At 27.3% G+C, this 21594-nt stretch overlaps 2 long non-coding RNA genes across 2 annotated transcripts in view; both read right to left on the minus strand.

Annotated features, from left to right (window-relative positions):
* Positions 1 to 21594, minus strand: part of LOC136983464 (uncharacterized) — a 370671-nt gene that overhangs the window by 293968 nt on the left and 55109 nt on the right. The gene's annotated exons all lie outside the window — the stretch shown is intronic.
* The window catches only part of LOC136983386 (uncharacterized), a 39502-nt gene that overhangs the window by 884 nt on the left and 17024 nt on the right, over positions 1 to 21594 (minus strand). The gene's annotated exons all lie outside the window — the stretch shown is intronic.

Consider the following 21594-nt stretch of genomic DNA (forward strand, 5'->3'; position numbering starts at 1 on the left):
GATGATTATTTTTAACTAAACTTAAATAAATTTTAAGGATATTTCGAATTAAACGTGGAGTGATTGTAAGAGGCTGAGTGCTCTCGGTGCTCCTTTAAAAGGTATCGTTATATTGACGTCGATTGTAAGCAAAGTTTTATTATTGTTATTTATTACTAGAAGAGGGGAAGCTTTAAAGAAACGCCATGTTCAAAGATGGTTGCTCTTGGAAAGGAAATCCAGAGTGAGTGAGAGAGGAAGAGAAGTACAGAGGAGCAAGAGACGATCGATAAGATGCTTCAAAACATCTTTCCTCAGCAGGGAACACAATAATCTTTTATTAAAACTAAATTCTACGATTTTAAGCAATAAATAGTTAATTTTATAAAAGATAAAATATAGAAGAATTCGCTATTTGTTACAGAAATAATCGTAGAAGATGGGAAGTTAACATTTTCTCCATGTTAATTGCTAGAGATAAATTAATAAATAACAAGTTTGTGCCGAATTACATAAAATTGATGTCCTTAGAGATTTTCCTTTCTATTTATTGGTTTATATCTCGTGTGAATTACACTTAATTTGCTTTTATTCCCGTAAATATAAGCTTATGTAACGATAAACATTAATAATTAATTAAAATTTGCATGCGATAACTAAGCTTTAACTATTTACAAAATTTCTACTTAAACCTTTCTTTTAATTAAATATAAATTTAGGTAAATTAGGATATAAAATACTAATTTCGATTATAAATTAATTAAAATATAAGCTCGTTATTAAGTAAATTAAGTTTTTTGTACGGAAAACAGCTTAGAAAATCGCCATCCGCATCGTTTTATCTGTCCATCTACGATTTAGATCGGCTCCCTATTTCGCAATAGAAAAAAGAAGTCTCTAAGAATTGAGATTTGGTAAAGAATTTATCGAAGTTCTTTAAATTAAAAGAGAATTTCTTCTATCTTTCTCGGCTACTTAACATAAATTCTCTGGAGTGTGCGTTATGGAATGGCGAAGAGATGAGTTTAACATCAGAAAATCTGCAGTGTTAATTGACGTAACAGTGCATATTTCCGTTCTCTCTGTCGGGTTAATTAAGGTCCGGAAATCGTTAGGAAGGCAATTACGCAAGAGACAGGAAGAAAATCCTTCCAAAGCTTAGTGGAATGTCTTATAGTTTATTTGTAGCTCCTACATATGACAATGAGTTAATCCTTAAAAGAGAAGACAGATGAAGAATTTCACCGAAAGTATTTTCAATTTTCTACAACAAATTAAGAATAAATACATATATAAACTACTAAATATCTTATAAAATTTATCTATAACTTACATATAATGTAAATTAATTAAGAAAATTAAAGTAGGAAAAGGAAATTCTTAGGTTCAATAAGAGAAGAGCGCTTCATGACTTATTACTTTTACTTTAAATTCTATTTAAAAAAAATTAATAGTAATTTATTAAGTAAGAAATTAAAAAAAACTTTTCAATTTACAAATTAATGAGTGTTTATTTAATTAAATCTACAGGTTTCGTTTAAAATACATTAAGAAGAGTAGCATCATAAACAAGATTTTGTATCAAACCAATTAAGTATATAATAAATAACATGATTTAACATAAAGATTTAACTTTATTTTTGCTTTTAAATTAAAGAGTAAAGAAAAGAAGAAGGAAATGAAAGAAAGAATTAAAAAAAATCACGAGTTTTCTAACGTACAAACTCGTAAATCACATCAGAAACATTTACTTAATATCCAATTTTTCTTTGGCTTTTTATGCTTTAAAAATCTCTTAAAAATTAATTAAAATTTTTGAATTTTTTAAAAACAAATTGCTTTGTTTTAAAATTAAACTTTTATATATTTAACGTTTTAATTTGGTTTTATTCTAAAATTAGTTTAATTTTATAAAATCCAGGATGAATCCACGGATGCTGTTATCCATACCGAGTAATTTTAGAGGTTTTTAAAGGCAGTTTATCAGCTTTTAAAACCTGAAAAAATTAGAAAAAAAATTTTAAAAAAATAAAATAAAATATCAGGCTGTTGTTTTAGGATATTAAAAGATGCTTAAGTAAATAAAAATATATAATAGATACACATAAAGATAGATTGAATACAAAGAGTAATAGAGGATTGGTCATAATGTTTCAGACTGATACAATATTGACTCAGTCGTTGTTGCTTCCGGGATCAGAAGAGGATGAACATACTCTCCGTTCTCAGCTTCTCTTCATCCCACTGGTTACTATGGTAACGGTAATGAAGTCGATCGATAGAATCGACGCGTTGTTTCTGGTGCTGGAATTAATCATTCCAGGTACTTTGTGTTGCTGGGAATCAATATGTTGTGTCTGTGATGAAGAAAATATCCTGCCCTAAATCTTTTCTAGACTCACGAGGCATTAAAAGGAAAGGTCTTGTTAACCAACTTGCAGTTTTATTAACTACTACTAATACTCCTCCTCCCATGAAGAAGAATGGTTTCTTTGGCTTTGATGTTCTATTTGCTGTTCCCTTCACTAATAAGGACTGTTTAATCTCGAGATCTTCTTTATTTACCGTTTCAAGATACTATATAAAGTATTTAAGTAGATTTTATGAAGTTATCCATCTATAATTTCTTATATTTTCCTTTTACAGGCGGAAATTTAACGTAAATAAACGTGCTTTTCGTGAAAAAATCCGTAAATAAAATTGGAAATTTAACGCTAAATTGGCTATAAAATTTCAATACTAGCTTCTAGACTATTCTAGAATAATTTTTTTTTGTCGTTTAGAACAGTTTAAAACCGTTAGAATGTCTATTTCTAACGGTTTCAGACAGTTAATTACTTCTAGAAATAGATATTCAAAATTCTTGAAGAATTGGTGCTCATTTCAACAAATAATTCTATTTTTAGAAACTTGTTGTAGAAATGAACAACAATTTAAAATTCAAATTTGAATTCTGGAAATCGAAACAATTTTAGAAATGTCCAGAAAATTCAAATTTTCAATTCTAAAACTTGGCATATCTTCAAGAAAATTTTCCAGAAAATTATATCAATTTCTGTTATGTTAGAAATATAATTTTCTAGAAAAAGAATTATACTGTATTTCTAAACGCAATTTCCAGAAAAAAATCTAGAAATTTTGATTCTATTTCAATGCTAGAAAATTATACTTCTAGAATCTTATCTAGAAACCTAAAAATTCTTTTCTAGATCTATCAATTATCTAGAAGTCTAATTTATCTAGATTCTAGAAAATGTAATTTTCTAGAATCTAGTTCATTATTCTAGATGTAATTTTCATTATTATAGACGTAAACCTCATTATTCTAGACGTAATTCTCTAGAATCTAGGCGAATTTCCAGATTTTTCTAGAAAATGTAAATCTCTCCGGAAACAAATTATTTCTAGAATAATTTTATTCTCTAGAAGTATAAAAACTCTTCCCCTTTTTGTATTAAAAAAAAAGATTATACCACGCACCTCATTGTTTAAAACATACGAAAATTTGCTTAAAAATACATTTATAAAACAAAATATCATTGGCGAAATGACCACGTTTAAATAATTAAAAATTTAATTCCATAAAACAGCGTTTAAATAATTAATTGTAAATGTAATTTCAGTTAAGAGTCGAAGTATTTATATTATTATTATTAATTTTTTAAAAGTAAAATGCCACAAATATTAACAAAGTAGTTCTTAAATAATTCATTATAAATACACTATTTAATGTTGAAAGTCATATGTACTGTATTATTAATTAATTATTAATAAATTTAATTAAAATAAGATTAAGTTTTCGTAATTGTTATTTTTGTACTCGATATAAAGGTTGATTGCGTGCTTTTAAGCTTAAAATATTTTTCAAATCGATACATTTTCTTATAAAAATAATTTTGGAAACAATATTGCGGCGTGTAGTAGCGATGCTCCGGTGGAGAAACACAAGAAAGAATCGGGAAATTTCGTCTTTCCGTAGGAATAACGTTAGTTTATGGGCGAGAAAAGGAAGAAACTTAGTAAAAGGGGGCGGAATATGAAGCAAATAGATTGGCATTTGGCAAGGGTGACCTTAAATATCGGGTGTTAATGGTCGAGCGACGTTCGACGATGGCATTGGGTTATTTGGTCTCAAAGTACACATGAATACAAGTCACGCATGACAAATCTATCTCACGCAAGAGAGCAATTCTTAACGCTAAGAGAATGCTGGCAGTAATTGCATAAGTTTCGATTAGAGAAGCTTTAATTTAATTCTTAGCCGTATCGGTGCTACTGCACTAATAAAAAATGCCAGCCGTTTGGCTGTAAACAAGATGAATTTTTATAGATTACACGGATAGAAATCGCTCAATTCGGCTACACAACCCATTTCTTTTATAATGTATAAGAAAAACTCCATGAATAAGAATTCCGAGTAAATGGCCAGGAGGTTGGAAGAGGGATCTTGCATCGGCTAAAGCTTCGGTGCGATCCGACGTTTAGGCTAATTTCGGGTAGCAGGTGACATTGACAGCTCAAGATAAATGATGTGGACCTTGGAGTGTTGGTGATTGCCTTTTTCTTCGGCATCACTCCTCAACGGGGATCATAATGTAAGAAAATGTTTGTCTTAAAAATCCGCGGCAAGGTGTAAACTTATCGAAGGTCGCAGGCATAAAAACTAGATAAATAAAGCCCTTCTACGCTTCCACACCATAAATTAGTAGTAAATTACCCTCTATTCTTCTGGGATTATCCTCCAGACTCGCTTCTCTCTCTCTAGTTAGTCATCGGAATAATTTACTTGACTTCTATTCCCTACAAACTATGTTTTTTGAAGGTGTTCTGTTTCCTGGACGGCTTACCCCTTAATTCTGATAAATAGGTGTAATTTAGTCAAAGGAAGTGGTAGGAGATGGCTCCACAATAGAAAAGACCAAGGCCGAGAACCCGTTGTGGATCCAGATTAAGAGGAGCGGTCTATGGATTAAGTGGAAGAACAATGGAGGACGTAAGAATCCATAACGATTAATTAATCGATAAACCGGTGTGTATGACTGGTGGCTTGTAAAATTTCAGTAGAAAATGGCGTCGAGCGCGGGTTAAACGGGGAAAAGTTTTGTGCGGGTTCTCCTGGGAGTTGTCAGCAACATCTTGGGTTTCCAACAAGACAGTTTTCCATCGTTAAGGTTAATTGAAGGACTGGAATGACGAAGACCTCTCGTTAGATGTCATCCAAGTCTCTTCTTAAATGGGCTCCTCTAATTAACCTTCTTGTTCTTATTGTCAGTTCTCCACCATCTGGCCACAGTTAACAATAGAATATTGTCAACTCTTTTGTCTTATTTGAAAGATGTCACGCTATTGTGACTCCATCTGGATATTGTTGAAAATTGTCATTAAGTAGTCGTGTTTATGACGTGGAGGGTGCTTTTTTTATTCGCATTTTTTCCATTTATATGTTTAATTTTAAACTCTTTTGATAACACCTGCTTGTTTATATAACTTAACTCCAATCTGTAGAAAGTTATCAATGATTTCTGCTTAATTTATGAGAAAATTTCACTTAAAATTTAAGCACTTCACGTCTCTAAGGGCTCTTCCGGCTGTCATTTATGCAAATAAATTGTGTACATTTGTACGCGGGAGTAAAATAATGTCGAATTGGAATCAAACAAACTTAATTTTCTTTTATTTTTTCAGGATAAGAGGCATTAAAAATGCAAAATCTTTGCCTTTTCTAGCGTAGGATAGCAAGCATTTCTAGTGTCTACAATGCAGAAAATTCAACTTTTATAACAATTTAATCAAAATCTAATAAAATTTAAAGTTAAAATATTATTAATTAAGTTTAAATTTAACAAAACATATATTCTAGAAAAGTAATTTACTCTAGGATAAGCGCTAAAAGGCCTACTACTACTACCAAGTCTACCATTCTACTCCTCAAAGTATATCGAGTTTAAAGATAAAAATACAATTAAAATATCAAAAATTGATTAATTTTATATATAAAACATAATCATAATATAAATAAATCCAATAAGAATTAAAATATTTAAAAAATTAGCAATTGTTACATCAAAAACCCATAAAATAATAAACACCGAAAAGATCAAATGAGGCGCATTTTTACAAATTAACCTGGGATTTTTATTAGTTTTACATATTTTAAACACGAAAAAATGCAAAATTTATAAAAATTACACTGTATAATTTGGAATTTTTAAATAAATAAATGGAAAAGAGCGTAAAACATTAGCATAAGAGAGCTTAAAACATTGGAGTAACACTTACCAAGAGTGAGTTGGATAGAAAAATCAATTGCTGCTAATTCTATACTTTCTAAAACTAAGCTAATGAATGCTTTGGAGAGAGAGGGAGGAAGTACTCATAACTAGACAAGAGATTCTGGAAGCAAACACTCGAATGAAAACTGTAGAGTTCCGCTTCATAATGCTCAGAACACACTCCAGTGTACAGTAGAGTTAATTAGTGGTGTATCTCTCTTGTCAGAGAATAGCAAAATCATTATACTTAAGTAATAATTAGTATTGATAACTTAAACAAAATTATAGTTTAAACTTTTCTCCGGGGGGTTTACATACTTTGACGTGTATTATACAGTCTCCTGCTAAGTAATACGATGATTATAAATGTCTTCCTTCTTCATTACGCCTTCCCTCTTCCCATTAAAAAAAAAAGATTTAATACGCTATTTTCCTCTAAATGCTAATTAATTGTAAAGGTTATACTGTTCACCATGAGAAATTTAATAGTTTACATACATTTAATGTAAAATTTAGTTGTTTTAACTGTATACCCTGCAAAATTCCATAGATGTAATTATTGTTAGCGCTCGTTTCGTCTGTCTGGTTGTTTATCTGTAAGATTTCTTCGAAACTAAGAGAGTTAGAGGTTTAAACTCTTCAGAAATGTTGCAATAAATATAATTTTCTTACGTAATTTCGTACAAAAGCTGGTTCTTAATTGCATTATCCACCATGTTTCTCGTACACAAAACCTTAATTATTTTAAAAAGTAACTGAGGTAGAGTAGCGAATGTTTATATTCTCTTTGTGCCTGTGTGTGTCTGTCATTTTATTTTGTTTATTTATTAAAATTAAGCTGGAGATAATATCGATTATGATAAAAATCATCCTTCAGCTTAGAAATTTAAACTGAAATTCTAAAAGAAATTCTTAAAAAGTTCTAAAATCATTTAAATTTAAAAATTCCATGCAAAATAAATTAAATCTTTTATAAGATAATTTAATAAACTGTAAAAATAATATAAAGTAATCGAAAAATCTTCTCAAATAATGAAAAAAACACCCTTAAAACCAAAAAAATCAATTAGAAAGTAGAAAAAAACCCAAAAAATTCAAAAATATTCTTTTTGTGTCATTAAAAAGACCTAAATCATTCATCAAATGTACATTTTGATACGTCTTTATGTAATATTTTGTAGTTGATTTAATCGTAATCATTTATTTATAAAAGAGAGATAAAGATAAAAATAAATATAATTTCTTTTTTTTTCCATTTTTGCAGTGGAGAGAAGGGCAAAGGTAGAAGAATGCCCCTTGGGCAGAATTAATTTCTTAGCTTTGGAGTGTTTGGGAGGAGAAAAGAATGACGCATCAAATTGGTAATAGAGGTAAATTGAAGTCACGTATTTCCTCTGAGAATCCCCCGTTTTACTTTTATATTCTAAAAATTTCATTTTAAAACTCTAAAAAAATACTATTTTCTCCCTCTTTTTTTGTAACTTTTCCTCCATTATATTTTCTCTCTTTACTGAGTTGAATTTTCCGGTGAAATTTGTAAAAAATATGTAAAATTTTGCTTAATTTTTAAGTAAAAATGCTTAAACTAATTGTATTTTTTTATAAATTGTAAAAATTCCTGTATAAATTATATAAATTTATTAAGTTTTTGGGCTTTATTAAGCTGTTATTCTTGGAAAAGTTCTTCTAGATCTTTGAATATGAAATAAATTTATAAATATTTGTTAAAATCTGTTAAAATGACCAAAAAGTAAACCCAATTTATTTAAAATATATAAATTTTTAAATGTTTATATCTTATATTATGTAAAATTAAGAGTAGATATCTTAAGTAGGAACACGTCGCCCGCATCACATATCATTATTTGATGGTAAGAATTGCAGAGAAGGATGCTTGAAAACAATCAAATTAAAAAAAATAATTAATTATTTAAAGAATTGATGATATATTTAGACGAATTTTACATGCAAAATTAAATAGAAACAGATTAAAGAGGAATACATTTTCCTCATCTCTCTCGCCATTATCTACTTAAAAATATCTTGTAAAATTGAAAATTCTACAAAAACAATTAATTATTCAAATATTTTACATTTATACATATTATATATAATGTATAAAAATTTAAAAAAACATTAATTTTACACGATTTTTAGATGTAAAATTCATATAAGTACTACGTTAAATAGGATTTTTTCTTTCGCATCTCCATTAGTATCTACCTTAAAAAAAGATTGAAATTAAATTTTTTAAAAATAATAAGGATATTTTTAGATTATTATGCCTTATTTACTATCTAAAAATCCGAAAATATTAATTTTTACATAAATTTTTAGATGCCAAATTAAGTGTAAGAGCATCCAGGAGAAGTCATCCTCCGCATCACTTATCATCGTTTATCCAAGGAAAAAAAAGTTCAAAAAATCAAAATTATGGAGAATAATTAATTAAAACAACGTTTTTAGACTTAAAATCTTTACAATTTTTAATAAAATTTGCCGGAATTCTAACAAGCAAGGAGCCTTTTCTTTTTTTTTCTTAAGTGTCATTTATTGTTTTCTCGAGTGTCGAATCGAAAATTTCTCATTTTTTTCACACCACATTTTTCTTATATTTTTTTTATTTTTTCCTCATGGAAGGGAGGAAGTAAGAAAATGGAGAAAGACTAGATTGATTGCTGGATTATACTTTACCTATTTTTTCATCCCAAAAGAGATGTTTTCTGTCTTTCATAAACTCTTATCTTTGAACTTGATGCGAATCAAAGATTTTTCTACAGATAAAGGATCAAAAATATATAAATTTTACCTTCTTAACTTGATAGATACGTAAAAGAATCATATCTGTGCCTAGAATACTCTTGAAAATATATTAGTCTAACGTTTTTCCACAAAGAAAAACTTACTTCTAATCGATTTATATTAAATAATCTTATATTTTTTAATGTTTTATTAATTTTTAACCCTCAAAAACATACTACGAATGCGTGGTTGGAGGTAGTTTTATCTCCGTATAAGTGGTGTGTAAATTTATACTTAGAACACATTTGCACGTGTTTTAGATGTCTTTTTTTAAATAAATAAATTAATTGTAATCGTGGAAAACGTCATAATTTCGTTTAAAACTTATCTGAACGTGGAAAAAATGCATTTTTCTATGGTTAGGGAGAGTTTTTCTATGAAAAGCTACCTCTAATCGTGAAGTTGGAACACGTTTTTGGTATTTTAAATGAATAAAACATTTAAAAGATGAACCTTTTCGATAGAAAATTGTTTATTTTACATTTTTTCTTAATATCTGTGTCAAAATTTTATAGAAGAAAGCATAAATTCGTTAAAGATCCATCCCAAAAAACCACTTCTAACCCTGTAATTGAACATACATTTCGTGTGTTTTAGATGTAATTTTTGAAAAAATACTCTTCTTAATCATGGAAAAATGATCCAATTTAAAGAAAACACAAACTTAAACATAAAATATAACACTTTTTATCATTCTAAATACATACTAAACATAATTTTTCCAAGAAAACCTATCTCTGACCGTATACTCGGTATAAGTTTTTTTGCTTATTTTAAAGAAAGAAAACACACGAAATAAGACTTTTTACAAGAAAAATTGAATATTTTATAATTCTATATATATTTAAGTATCAAAATGTATAAAAAAACAAACATAAATTCTTTTGATTAATCAAAGACTTCACCGTGAAATTCTTGAAGGAAAGGACGATATACCGTTATTTACAGTTAACCTATAATGTCAACAATGATCAAGCCAATAATGTTTACTTTACTGATTATTTCAAAACAAAATAAGAATTATTATTACTTATGTATATACTTTTTCTTTGTACATTTAATTATAAAATTCCTTTATAACTGGAGACACAATTTTTTAATTCACATAAAGGATAAAAAGAGGAGAGAGAGAGAGAGAGAGAGAGAGAGAGAAAGAGGGAGATTGGAGTAGAAACAATGAAAAAATTCATTAAAAACTTTTTATTTTTGAAGGCTTAAATGAATAATTATTCAAATTTTTACAAGAAAAAGAAAAAAATTGCAGTAAATAAAAGAGGTGGAGCGGAGGAATGTCAATCTCTTAGGTCGGATGTTGGAGCTTGGAAGGAAGGAAAAGGTCGGTTTCTCTCGCAGAATTATCGATTGAGAAGGTAAAACAGAAGCTGCGTAAATGTATTTAATCATAAGACGGGTCATTTTAAATGCAAATAGCGCCATATCGACAAATCTCCGTCCAAATTTCGATTCGACCAGATAAATACTTTCATAAGAATCTTAACGATTTTCTCATCCGCCGGATGCTGAAATGTAATCAAACTACACTCGTCTCCTGCAAGATTTTTCCATTTAATTATTATTCCACTAGTCTAAAATCATCTCTAATCTTCCCAAATTAATATAAACTTAAGATATTTGTATAAAATGGTTGTATTTTTCTTTTTATCGAACTCTTCGATTAAAATACATTGCTGAATTGTAATGGAAAGAATAATAATTTAATCAGCATTTATTCAATTTAATTACTGTTAAACTAGTTTAGAATAATCTTAAATTGCTGAAAAACTTTAGATATTTGTATAAAATGTTTGCGGTTTTTTCAGATTTTATAATACAAATTTCATTGTGAAGAAGGTTATCGTAGGGATGCTGAGACACGATAAAAGAATACTCATTTAATTTTCAAATTTTTTAACTTAATTACTATGAAAACAGTTGAAAATAATGTTAAATATTGTTAAAATACTAAAAATATTAAGACATTTGTATAAAATTTCCACACTTTTTTAGAATTTTCAATTAAAATTCGATGATAAGAGGCTTATCGTAGTGATGCGGGGGATAACTAAAGAATAGTAATTTAACGCAGATTTTGCAATTTAATAACTATAAAATTTGCTTTAAATAATCTTAAATGTTCTTAAATTGGTAAAAGAATCGAAAAATATTTATATAAATCTACAGAACATTTTAAAATTTCCTTTCAAAAAGTTGGCGTTAGACGACATCGCGAGGCATAAATCGGATTTCCTCCTTAACAAATACTTTAATTAGTAAGAGTAGATGCAAATTAAGAGAACGGGACGTTGACGAAATGAAACTTCTTACTTTATAGTATTTTAAGAATTGTATTTTAGTAAATTATGGTATTTATACAAAGAAGTGGATAGGGAAGAATCCGCCATTTCCTACGCTTCATCCATCAAAGAGAGAAGCTAGTTTTGTCTTTCTAACGATCCATTCCATTGTCTCAAGTCATTTTCTGAAAATAGCGACAAATCGTATGTCATTCTCATGGTTGGTGGATGTGCTGTGCACAGAACTCGAATCGATTCTTCAGTTTGTAAAGAGGTATTCCATTTTCTCTACGCTTCTTCCTCCTATTGATCACTTAATAACATTACCATAATCATCTTAATAGTTTAATTTATTTTATTCAAAAAAATGCATTTTCACAAGTAAAAAGTGGCAAATTAGCATTTCTGCAACGTCTAAAAATCCTGTAAAATAATAAAAAAAAAACCGTTAGAAATTTCTTAGACACTAATAATCATTGATTTCTCAGGCAAACTGTTAGTTAAGGCACGCGTTAGATGATGGAAAATTTCGATTTTTAGGCAGATTTTACTCGAAATTTTTACTTTTTTCAATGTAATTTTATTAAAACAACTCTTAAGAGCATGTAAAAAAATATGGAAATCTAGAAACGAATAATTATCATCCTCTTCTTCATCTCGTTTAAGAGGATGGATGGAGGATGGAGATATTTAATTTAATTTATTGGACCAATTTCTTAAAAAATTTTCCAATGTATTTTTATAGAAATAACGATTTATTTCAAAAAAAAACATACAAAAGTGGAAGAATGTTTGAATAAGAAGAAAGTAATGAAAATGGAGATTGGATGCCGAAGGTCACATCTAACGACACCATTGATAATGACTCCTCTTCTTTGCCTTCAGCTTCTTGTTTCCTCCTTTAATGGTCCTTGTTAAAAGGAACCAAATTCTCCTTTTAGGAAGCGGCATACGAATTAATATCTTAAAATAACTTTTAATATTTCATTCCTATAAAGTAAACAATCCTTTCTCTATAAATTATTCTGTAAAGAAACTTTATTTAATTATCCTAAGAATAGAACAAAGGAATAAATTGAAAAAAATGTTTGCACAAACGATAAAATCATGTAAATATTTTTAAACAAATAATATTAGATGAAAATTTTTATGGAATATTTTCTTTTTAAGTTGTTTTTGTTGCCTGGAAGCTAAGAAAAATTTTATAGTCGATGGATTAACGATTTTTTTCCCTCCTCTTCCTCCTCATCCTCCCGCTCTCTCTCTCTCTCCGAACCAAATTTTAGAAGGTCGAACAAGTGACTCATCATTTGATAGAACTTGGTTATATCTTCCCTCGAGGCCACATGTCAAAATAGGGAAGAGGGATTTTTTTTTTTTATCTATTTTACTCGAATTGTTTTTAAATTAAAAACGTAGCTTTCATAATGTTTAAAGATTGGGGAAAATGGAGCCATTAAAAATTGAAGGAGCGAATAAATTAGCAATTTTTACTCCCTAGAAATATATTCACAAATAAATAAATAAATAAATAGCAGTTCCTCATTTACGTTTGAGGAAAGAAGAGTGTTAAAAAACATACAATTATTGGTTTCGTTAAACATAATTAAAAATTAATTTTAATGAGGGAAGAAGACTTAGAGGAGACTAAAAATATCATATAAATGTAGTGAAAATGATTTTTAAAAATATTCAATTTGGCGAGGAGCGCAAAAATCCAACATCCAAAATCCAATTTGAAAAAAATAATGCTTCATTTTCTTCGTTTTCTTTGCAAAATATATCCAAAATTAATTAGTTTCTTTTTTTTTTATAAAAAGAGCAAAAAGGAAAAGAAAATAATTAATATCCTCGAAATATTATGACATTTTTTTCCCTTGTTTTTTTTTTTTATTATTTTGCTCCTTTTGATCCCGGATGATGTTATTTCTAAGCTGTTCTATGCATGTAATATCGGCAATGAGGCAATATATATGTAGTTGTTATGAGAACACATACCAGAGAAGATGGAAACCATCCATATTTTCCTTCCTGTTATAAAAATGGAAGCCAGAAAAAGTATATAATATATTTTATTAACTTTTACAATGTTTATAAATATAAAAATATACATATATATATAAATTTAACACTTTTAAACGTTATTAATCCGCAGAATCATCTTCAGCTTCCGTTATTATCATCTTAAATTCTCTTTTGAATTAATTACTTATGATGATTATTGACGAGGAGAATGTTTTACGAATGTTTATAAATTAAACAAAAACAGATAGAAATTTATATATTTAACAGGTTTAAACGCCATTTATCTGTGAGCATGTTTCCGTTATCGTCTTCGTAAAAAATAATTATAGATGATGATGATGATGATGATAAGCATTTAATGAAGCCATAAACAAATCTACTCCGTCCCTCATGTATTCATGCGATGATTTCGAAGCGTTTTAGTATGAATAAATCCCTCGGATAGTTTCATCTTATGGATCCTTTCTCCATCCCAGTTCAGCATCATGCTTCACCCATCCCATAATTAGAACGAACACCTAGTTACTGTGATTGAATTCGACTGTTACGCTCTACTTGGAACCAGAATCAACCGTCCGAACTGCGATAACCTTTACAGTTTCTATAGCAACGGGATCAATACTGCGGCTGTGTGAAAATAGCGTAATGCGCTTGCGTAAAGGATGTTGCGGAAGAGCGAGAGAAAGAGAGAGAAAGAGGGAGAGAGAGAGAGAGAGAGAGAGAGAGAGAGAGAAAGAGGGAGAGAGAGAGAGAGAGAGAGAGAGAGAGAGAGAGAGAGATCCAGCCTTTCTTTTATAAAATTCTAGTTTCTTTGTGGACTTTTTTCGAGTATATATATATATATATATATAAGTAGTTTGATCTATCATTTATTGTATGTGTATATATATATATATATCTTTCCTTTATGATTTTACAGTAAATGATGAAGCGTTTTGAAATATCTGTGAATATATGGGATTTATCGTTTGGATGAATGATTCTCTCTTATATTGATCGTCTTGTGTATGACGCAAGCAGGAAAAGAATTTTGGTTCGATGAGATTTTCTTATGCCACAGGCAATAGAATTGATCAGGGAGCTTGCCTTGTCTTTGGAAAATTAATGGATTTTTTTTTTTAATTTTTCCACTTCGATTATTCTTATCTGGATTTGAATAATTAGGAGTTTATGAAGTTGTAAAGATTTCCCAGCGATAATTGCTTTAAATATTTACAAATTACTAGTTTGGTTACGTTATTTATTTATTTTTTTTTTCGTTTTTTTAGGGTAAAATCGATATTCTTTCAAATGGATGCTGTGAAAATCAACCATTAAAATCTGTATTTGTAGTGTTAAATTTAGTGTTTTGTATAGAATTTCGATTAAATTAATGGTTTTAGCTTATGAAATTTTTTGTTCTAATCAAAAATTTTGTTTTTCTATGATATTGTTTTATCCATTATCTTTGTTATCATCTCTACACATCGTTTATGGATGCTCTTCTTAAAATCCAAGTTATTACCAACGAAATGAGATTTACGAATAGAAAACTTTATAATGATAAAATATACGATGAAAAATATTAATTTATTGAAGTTTTAAGACATATAATTTATAAATTGTTTTATAAATTAAGCTATAAATCAAGTTAAAGATTGAAAATTTAATCATTAAAATCTGTATCTGTAGTTTTTGAATGCAAAATTTACATTTATACACTGAATTTTTATAAAATAAATATTTTAATACGCTTAAATTTCTCATTACAATCAAACATTTTAAATTTTTTTGTATGTATTTTACATCCTTCATCTTCGTTATCACTTCTATACATCTTTTTATAGATAGCTTCTTGAATTACACATTATTACAAATTTAAACGAGAATAATAAACAGAAAACTTTAAAAAATAAATTTTTATAGTTAAAAATATTAATATAGAACGATTTTAAGACATAAAATTGATAAATTTCACCATAAATTAAGCTTTAAATCGAGTTACAGATTGTAAAATAACGCAGGCAGAGTAAAAAAAAGAATGGTCTTAAGTATCAGAAGAATTTTTAGAATTTATTTAATTTTATATCATGTTTACAACTCCTAACAATTCTAGAAGAATTAATCATATGAAAATATCATTCATCTATAAGCAGATAAAGCTTTTGTGTACAGAGGAAGCGTAATACATCTGTACCATTCTCACGTCTTGTAGACGACAACAAACACCATCTTATCACGTGATATTTCACTTTATTTTCTACTATTGCCCACATCTGTAACTATATAAATATAGAAAGAAATTTCTCAAACGATAAACACTTAAGTTATATTTCATCATTCTAAAAAAAACTTCAAAAAAATGAATTTTTTCCCCTTTGAATAGAACTTCTCCATCCATTAAATCCTGGATATAATACAAGTATAAAGGCTTTTCTAAGAAATTATACATTAAATATTATTGTACATTTTAGAAAATTCAATTTTGTTGAAGAAGAAATTTAAGTAAAGCGAAAAAAAATTGTATTTTTAATAAAAATCATTGTTTTTGAAAAAATACAAAATTGTTACCACAGATGAAATTTCCTACTGTTGTAATATTTCATCATAAAATATATAAATACAACGTTCGTTTTCTTTCTTTTACTGTTAAATTTTACCTCAGAATTGATTTTTAAAATTGGATATTTTACTAAAAAAAAAAAAAAATACAATTTTCTGAGAAATTTTCTATTTCCTGATGCTACGTAAATGGAAACTTTCTGTTTAAAATTCTATTAATATTTAATAATTATAAACTGTTTTGAGTATGAAATTTTAATGAAATAAATGTATATAATTTTATTCGCCAATATCTTAATTTATATTCTTGCTAAATATGTTATTTACAATAGTTAATTGCACTGTTTATGCGTTAATTATGTTGATTTTTTATTAATTAGATAATTATTATCGTATAGATTATGTTATTGCATAATTTACTCCATTAAAACGTTTCATAAAATTGATATTTTGGAGAAAATTTCCTTATTATTTAGACGTTTCTTTAGAGTGTTGGATGGAAAGTTTCAATTACCCTCATTTTTATCAGGTTTTGGATGATTTTTTCCCATATTTAAAGCTTTATAATTTTATAAATATTGTTTTTCCTTATATTTAAGCTTTCATTCTTGTATAAAATCTTACTTTTTTGGATTATAAACCTGAAAAATGGATGCTAAAAGTAGGATTTAGCATGTCTTTGTTTCATTCAAAATGTATTGAATTCCCATAGAATTCCCATAACTATAAAATTCAACTCAATGAAAAAAATATATAATATGTTTAGAACTTTATTTTTATATACAAAATTTTAGACTTTGTTATCACATTTTTATGATTTATAATATGGAAAATTAGGATAAAGATAGGTTTTAATGCGAGAATATGGATCTAAATATAGAAAAATGTTAATAGTTTACTTATGTTTGGAATTTAGAAGCTTTAAATATCGATAATTCCTATATTAAAACCTTTGTTTTTGTATGAAAAACTATCTTTTCCCGATTTTCTATGTCAATATTAAGAAAGTTAGAAAGTAAATTTAGGATTTAGAATGAAAATGTTGAAATTTAGACGTAAAAATATAGCTGCAAGAACGTAGTTTTACGGGATTATACTCATATTTTTCCAAAATAAAATAATAAATCAATAATTAAGATAAACTGTAAAACTTTAGAGCTTATGTATTTCTGAATTGAACTTACATTTATCCTAATTTTTTCTACATAGAACCTTACGAAGGTTAAGTCTTAGATGAAGGATCCAAGACGATAAATTTAGAATTTAAGTACAAAAATAAGCCGAAAAGTCATAGTTTGGTGGTCTTATATACTCGTATTTTCTCATTATATTTGAAGTTTAGAACCGACTCTACCAAAGTAACTAAACACCACTTTTGCAAAAAGTAGGAAAGAATTGCTACTCCATTAAATCAAGCAGCGATTCATTTAAGGCTTATTTATAAAATTAATTTAGCTTTAAGTCCATCGATACACGTAAAATATATAATATATAAAAAAAGGGATGCCATTATGAGATCAAAATGGACTTTAAAGATAGGAAAACCGAGAGAAGCATTAGAAGAAAAGTCCTTTTCGAGTCAATAGGTAATTTTTCATTAAATTAAAACTGTCACAAGAGCTCTTTTAACTTAATGATACTTTAATGTGACACTTTTCATCCTTTCTACTAGTTGTCAATGAGGATAAAAGCCCAACCAATTAGCTTTCCCTTTACACTCGAAGATAATAATACTAAAGCTTTCATAATCGTAATATCTTAAATGCACACGCATTAACTAGTCTTTCTGTTTGCAAAAATAGCAGAAAAACTCAATTTTTCATTTTAAAAATACATAAAAATACAAAATATTTGCCTTACATCTTTTATCTCTTAAATCACTCTCCTCTTCTTTCAGAAAATGCCACTCGACTTCATTTATCTGAACGTTTTAATGGCCGAATTTCGGATTATGAGAGAATTTTTTTTATTATTTCTCTTAATTTTTTAAAGATTCTGATGCATTTTCTACGTTATTTTCTATTGTAGAATTAACTAATGAACTACACTCTGGCAATGTAAAAATTACATTGCCAGAGTGAAATGTCTTATATAATTGTACTTTCTATTAATAAATTTTAAAATTAATCTTCTAAAACCAAGAATTTTAACAAGTTCCATCACTAAAGCATCGTGTTAATGCATTAAAAGTACTGTTGACCCTCGATAATGGAAGGAAATTGTGAAAAAACAGAGGTTTTTCTATGTAAAAAATGCAAAAATTTAGTAGAAAATGAAAAATTTTTTAAAAATTGTGCATATTTTTTATGTAAAAAGCAAGAAAATTGAAGAAAAAAAGCGTGTTTTTACACGATGTTTACAAGAGAACAATACAAATATAATAATTGTAAGTAAGAGACAATTGAATGGTGTCATCGTAAGCGAATTATTTCCTAAAAAAAAGGACTTAATCTAAAGCGAATTTTAATATTCAAGAAGGAAACAACAACAAAAACTTTTCATTTCGAAATTTAAACTTTAATTACTCGAAAAAAATCAATTTAAATTTATAATTTAATAAATAAAAATGAGCATCGATTTGAATTTTTAATAGTTATAAAGACAAGAAAAAATTAAAATAAATGAATCAAGATCTATCTTTAATGAATTTTTTTTTAAAGAAAAAAGTCAAAAAAAGTTAATGAAAAATGAATTTTTCTATTCCCTTTAAAGAAAAATGGAAAATATTTTTATTTATTTATTTACTTAAATGGTAATTCTTATTTTATAGTAAAATTAATTAATTATTTTCTTAAAAAAAGTAATAAAAGAAATACTTTAAAATATGAAGAAATTTCTCTATAAATAAATGAAAATTGTTGCAATTTTTAAGAGAAAATTTTCTAAAAATACCTTTAAAATTATGAATTTTTAAAAATTTTAAATATAAAATATTCGAATAATTATTATTGTTTGATTAATTAAAAATCTTTAAAAATATCATAAAACTGTACATAAATTTTGTAATAAAGAATATTATTAAACTTTTCAGACGAATTAAAGTAATATATACATTATATTTTTGCCTGGAAAGTCTAAAAACTTTGTAGAATTTTCAACAACTTTGAAGTTCTTGCTCTAGAAAAGACGTTTCGTAATAGAAAAAAAAAAGGTTTTTAGAGCCTTTATTTTTTAAAAAATTAAAGATTTTTCTACATAAAATGCTTAAAAATTTAATAAATTATCCAAAAAAAATATTCCAAAGAAGATACTGAAGAACGAATGTTATTTTAATAAATTATCCAAAAATATCACAAAAATTTCATAAATAATATAAACAATTTCTCCAAAGAACAAACCGAAGTTCCCATACAATTTTATAAAAAAGTAAATTTCCTCCCCCCAAAAAAATTAAAAAATGAAATAAAAATTTATTAGATCAGTTCTAAAAATTCTCTGGTATTAGGATTTATATTCAGATAAAGTAGGCCTATCTTTCATCACGTGTCTTAATTTTCTTTTGTGTGTTTTTTTTAATTAGCATCACTCCAAGTTACTAGACACTTGAGAAAATTATGATGTGGAAAAAAGGGCGACTCGAATTACGTCATCAGGGCGTAACCAATCAGCGGGAGATTGCTGGATGTATCAAAGTGACGGATGTTGCTGTCAGATGCACAGCGTGCAGTGATGCCAGTCAAACGCTGTCATTTTGTCTATGATGTGGCCCATCCTTTGCCATTTATACAACTGAGAAACGTTTCCAAAAATCCCCATTTCCTTCCTATATCTTCTAAAGCGTGATTGTAGTAAGTTAAGAACAGATTTTCTAGACGTTACGGATGATTTAAGATGGTGGCATAAGTCAGCAACTTCAATTTCTCCTCCTCTTCCTCCTCCTTCTTTTCTTCCTCCTCTATCCGTAATGACGATTCTTAACAATTTCTCTTAAAAATTAATAACTTTTATATCGAGTTAATGGATAGTTAACGTTTTAATAAACGTTTTAAGCCATTAAATTTGATATAAACGGTGTTATTTGATGAATTTCCGACGCTTCTTTCTGCTTCATCGACTGTAAGAAGACGGTGGAAGGACGTATAAGTTTTGCTCGAATTTGTTATACGATACTTTAGTGTAATTATGAAATTTTGTAAGATGATCTTCGCCAGTTTTCATGAAATTACTCTATGTTAATAAATGTATTTATTCTCTGTTCTTAGAGAATCCAGTTTTGCATATTAAACAGCCTGTTTTTTCTCCCTTCCAACTTACACATTTTCATTCTTACATAACGTTTTATTAAGAAATTTGAATAAAATTTCACATTTTACACATTAAATTGAGCTGTTAAACTCTAAAAGTAGCCAAAATTTCATATTTCTCTGACTAATTTATGTCATTCGGCTATAAAAATGGCTAAAATGATATTCTGTACCAGGAAAAATACATTATTCATCCTTTAAATAAGTAAAATTTCATATTTCATTTACTAAGATGTGTTATTTGGCTATGGAAGTAAACAAAATATCGTTTTCTGTTCGGTAAAAGGCATTATTTCTCCTTAAAATTGGTTAAAATTCTATATTTCTCGCACTGTTCCGCTGCTGAATACTAAAATTTCATATTTTACGCACAAAAATTCAACATTTCTGTAGAAAAATTGGCTAAAATATGACATTTCACGTATCGAAATACAATATTTTCCTGCGAAATTTGATCGAAAATATCGCATTTCCTTACAAAAATGACCAAGAAAAAAAAATATTTCACAAAAATATATAAAGAAAATGCATTGTTGATTCTATCTAAAGGCTATCTTTTCTTAAGCCGCTATTGCTATTGCTCGCTGTTGTTGACAACAATCCCATAGAAGTTAATAGCTGGAGGCTCGTTGTAGAGGTTGATTAATGGATAAAAATATATCGTATATAAACCGTTATTAATATTAATAAAAAAATAAATAAAATATCAATTTAATTTAAAATATTATAAAAGAAAATATAAAATAAAAAAGTGAATAATAATTACAAATTTAATATTATATAATTGGTTATAACACGAACATCAATAAGATTTTGTGAATATCTATTCCTCAACAAGGGGACCGCCAGCTACTTTCTTAAATTTACGTTTTTTTTTCGTATTTTTAGAAGAAAAATTTAAGAAAAAACTTAATAATATACTTATTTTTATTTTATATAATATATCTGTTTACATTGAGTTATATTAAAACAAGTATTAATTGTTTATTTACGTAAATAAACTCACAAATTTTACAATGGAGTTCAGTCTAGACATAGATAAATAATAAAAATATTATTTTAATTTTAATAAATCAAGTGTAGAAAAATACCGATAAACATTTCGCTTTTTATATTTATTCAAAACATTTTTCAATTTAAAGTAAACAAAACGGAAAAAAATATATTACATTTTATATTCATATCATTCAATAGAAAAATCGTTCTATTGTACGGGAATTAAAGTAAAAAAATTCGTTAAATTAATCCAAAAAATATCAACGAAACTATTGTAATTTATCCAGAAACTCGAGAAGAAACTAACCTGAAAAATAAAAAGGAAAAACAAAATTAAGTATGCAAGTATGCGTGAAGAATTTCAAAGAAAATTCTCTGGTAAAAGTTACCAAAGTTAGTACAAGAGAATATATATATATATATATATATATATTCTATTTT

This window comes from Centruroides vittatus, unplaced genomic scaffold (assembly GCF_030686945.1).
Source record: "Centruroides vittatus isolate TY-2023 unplaced genomic scaffold, ASM3068694v2 contig_882, whole genome shotgun sequence".
In the NCBI taxonomy this organism is placed as follows: domain Eukaryota; kingdom Metazoa; phylum Arthropoda; class Arachnida; order Scorpiones; family Buthidae; genus Centruroides; species Centruroides vittatus.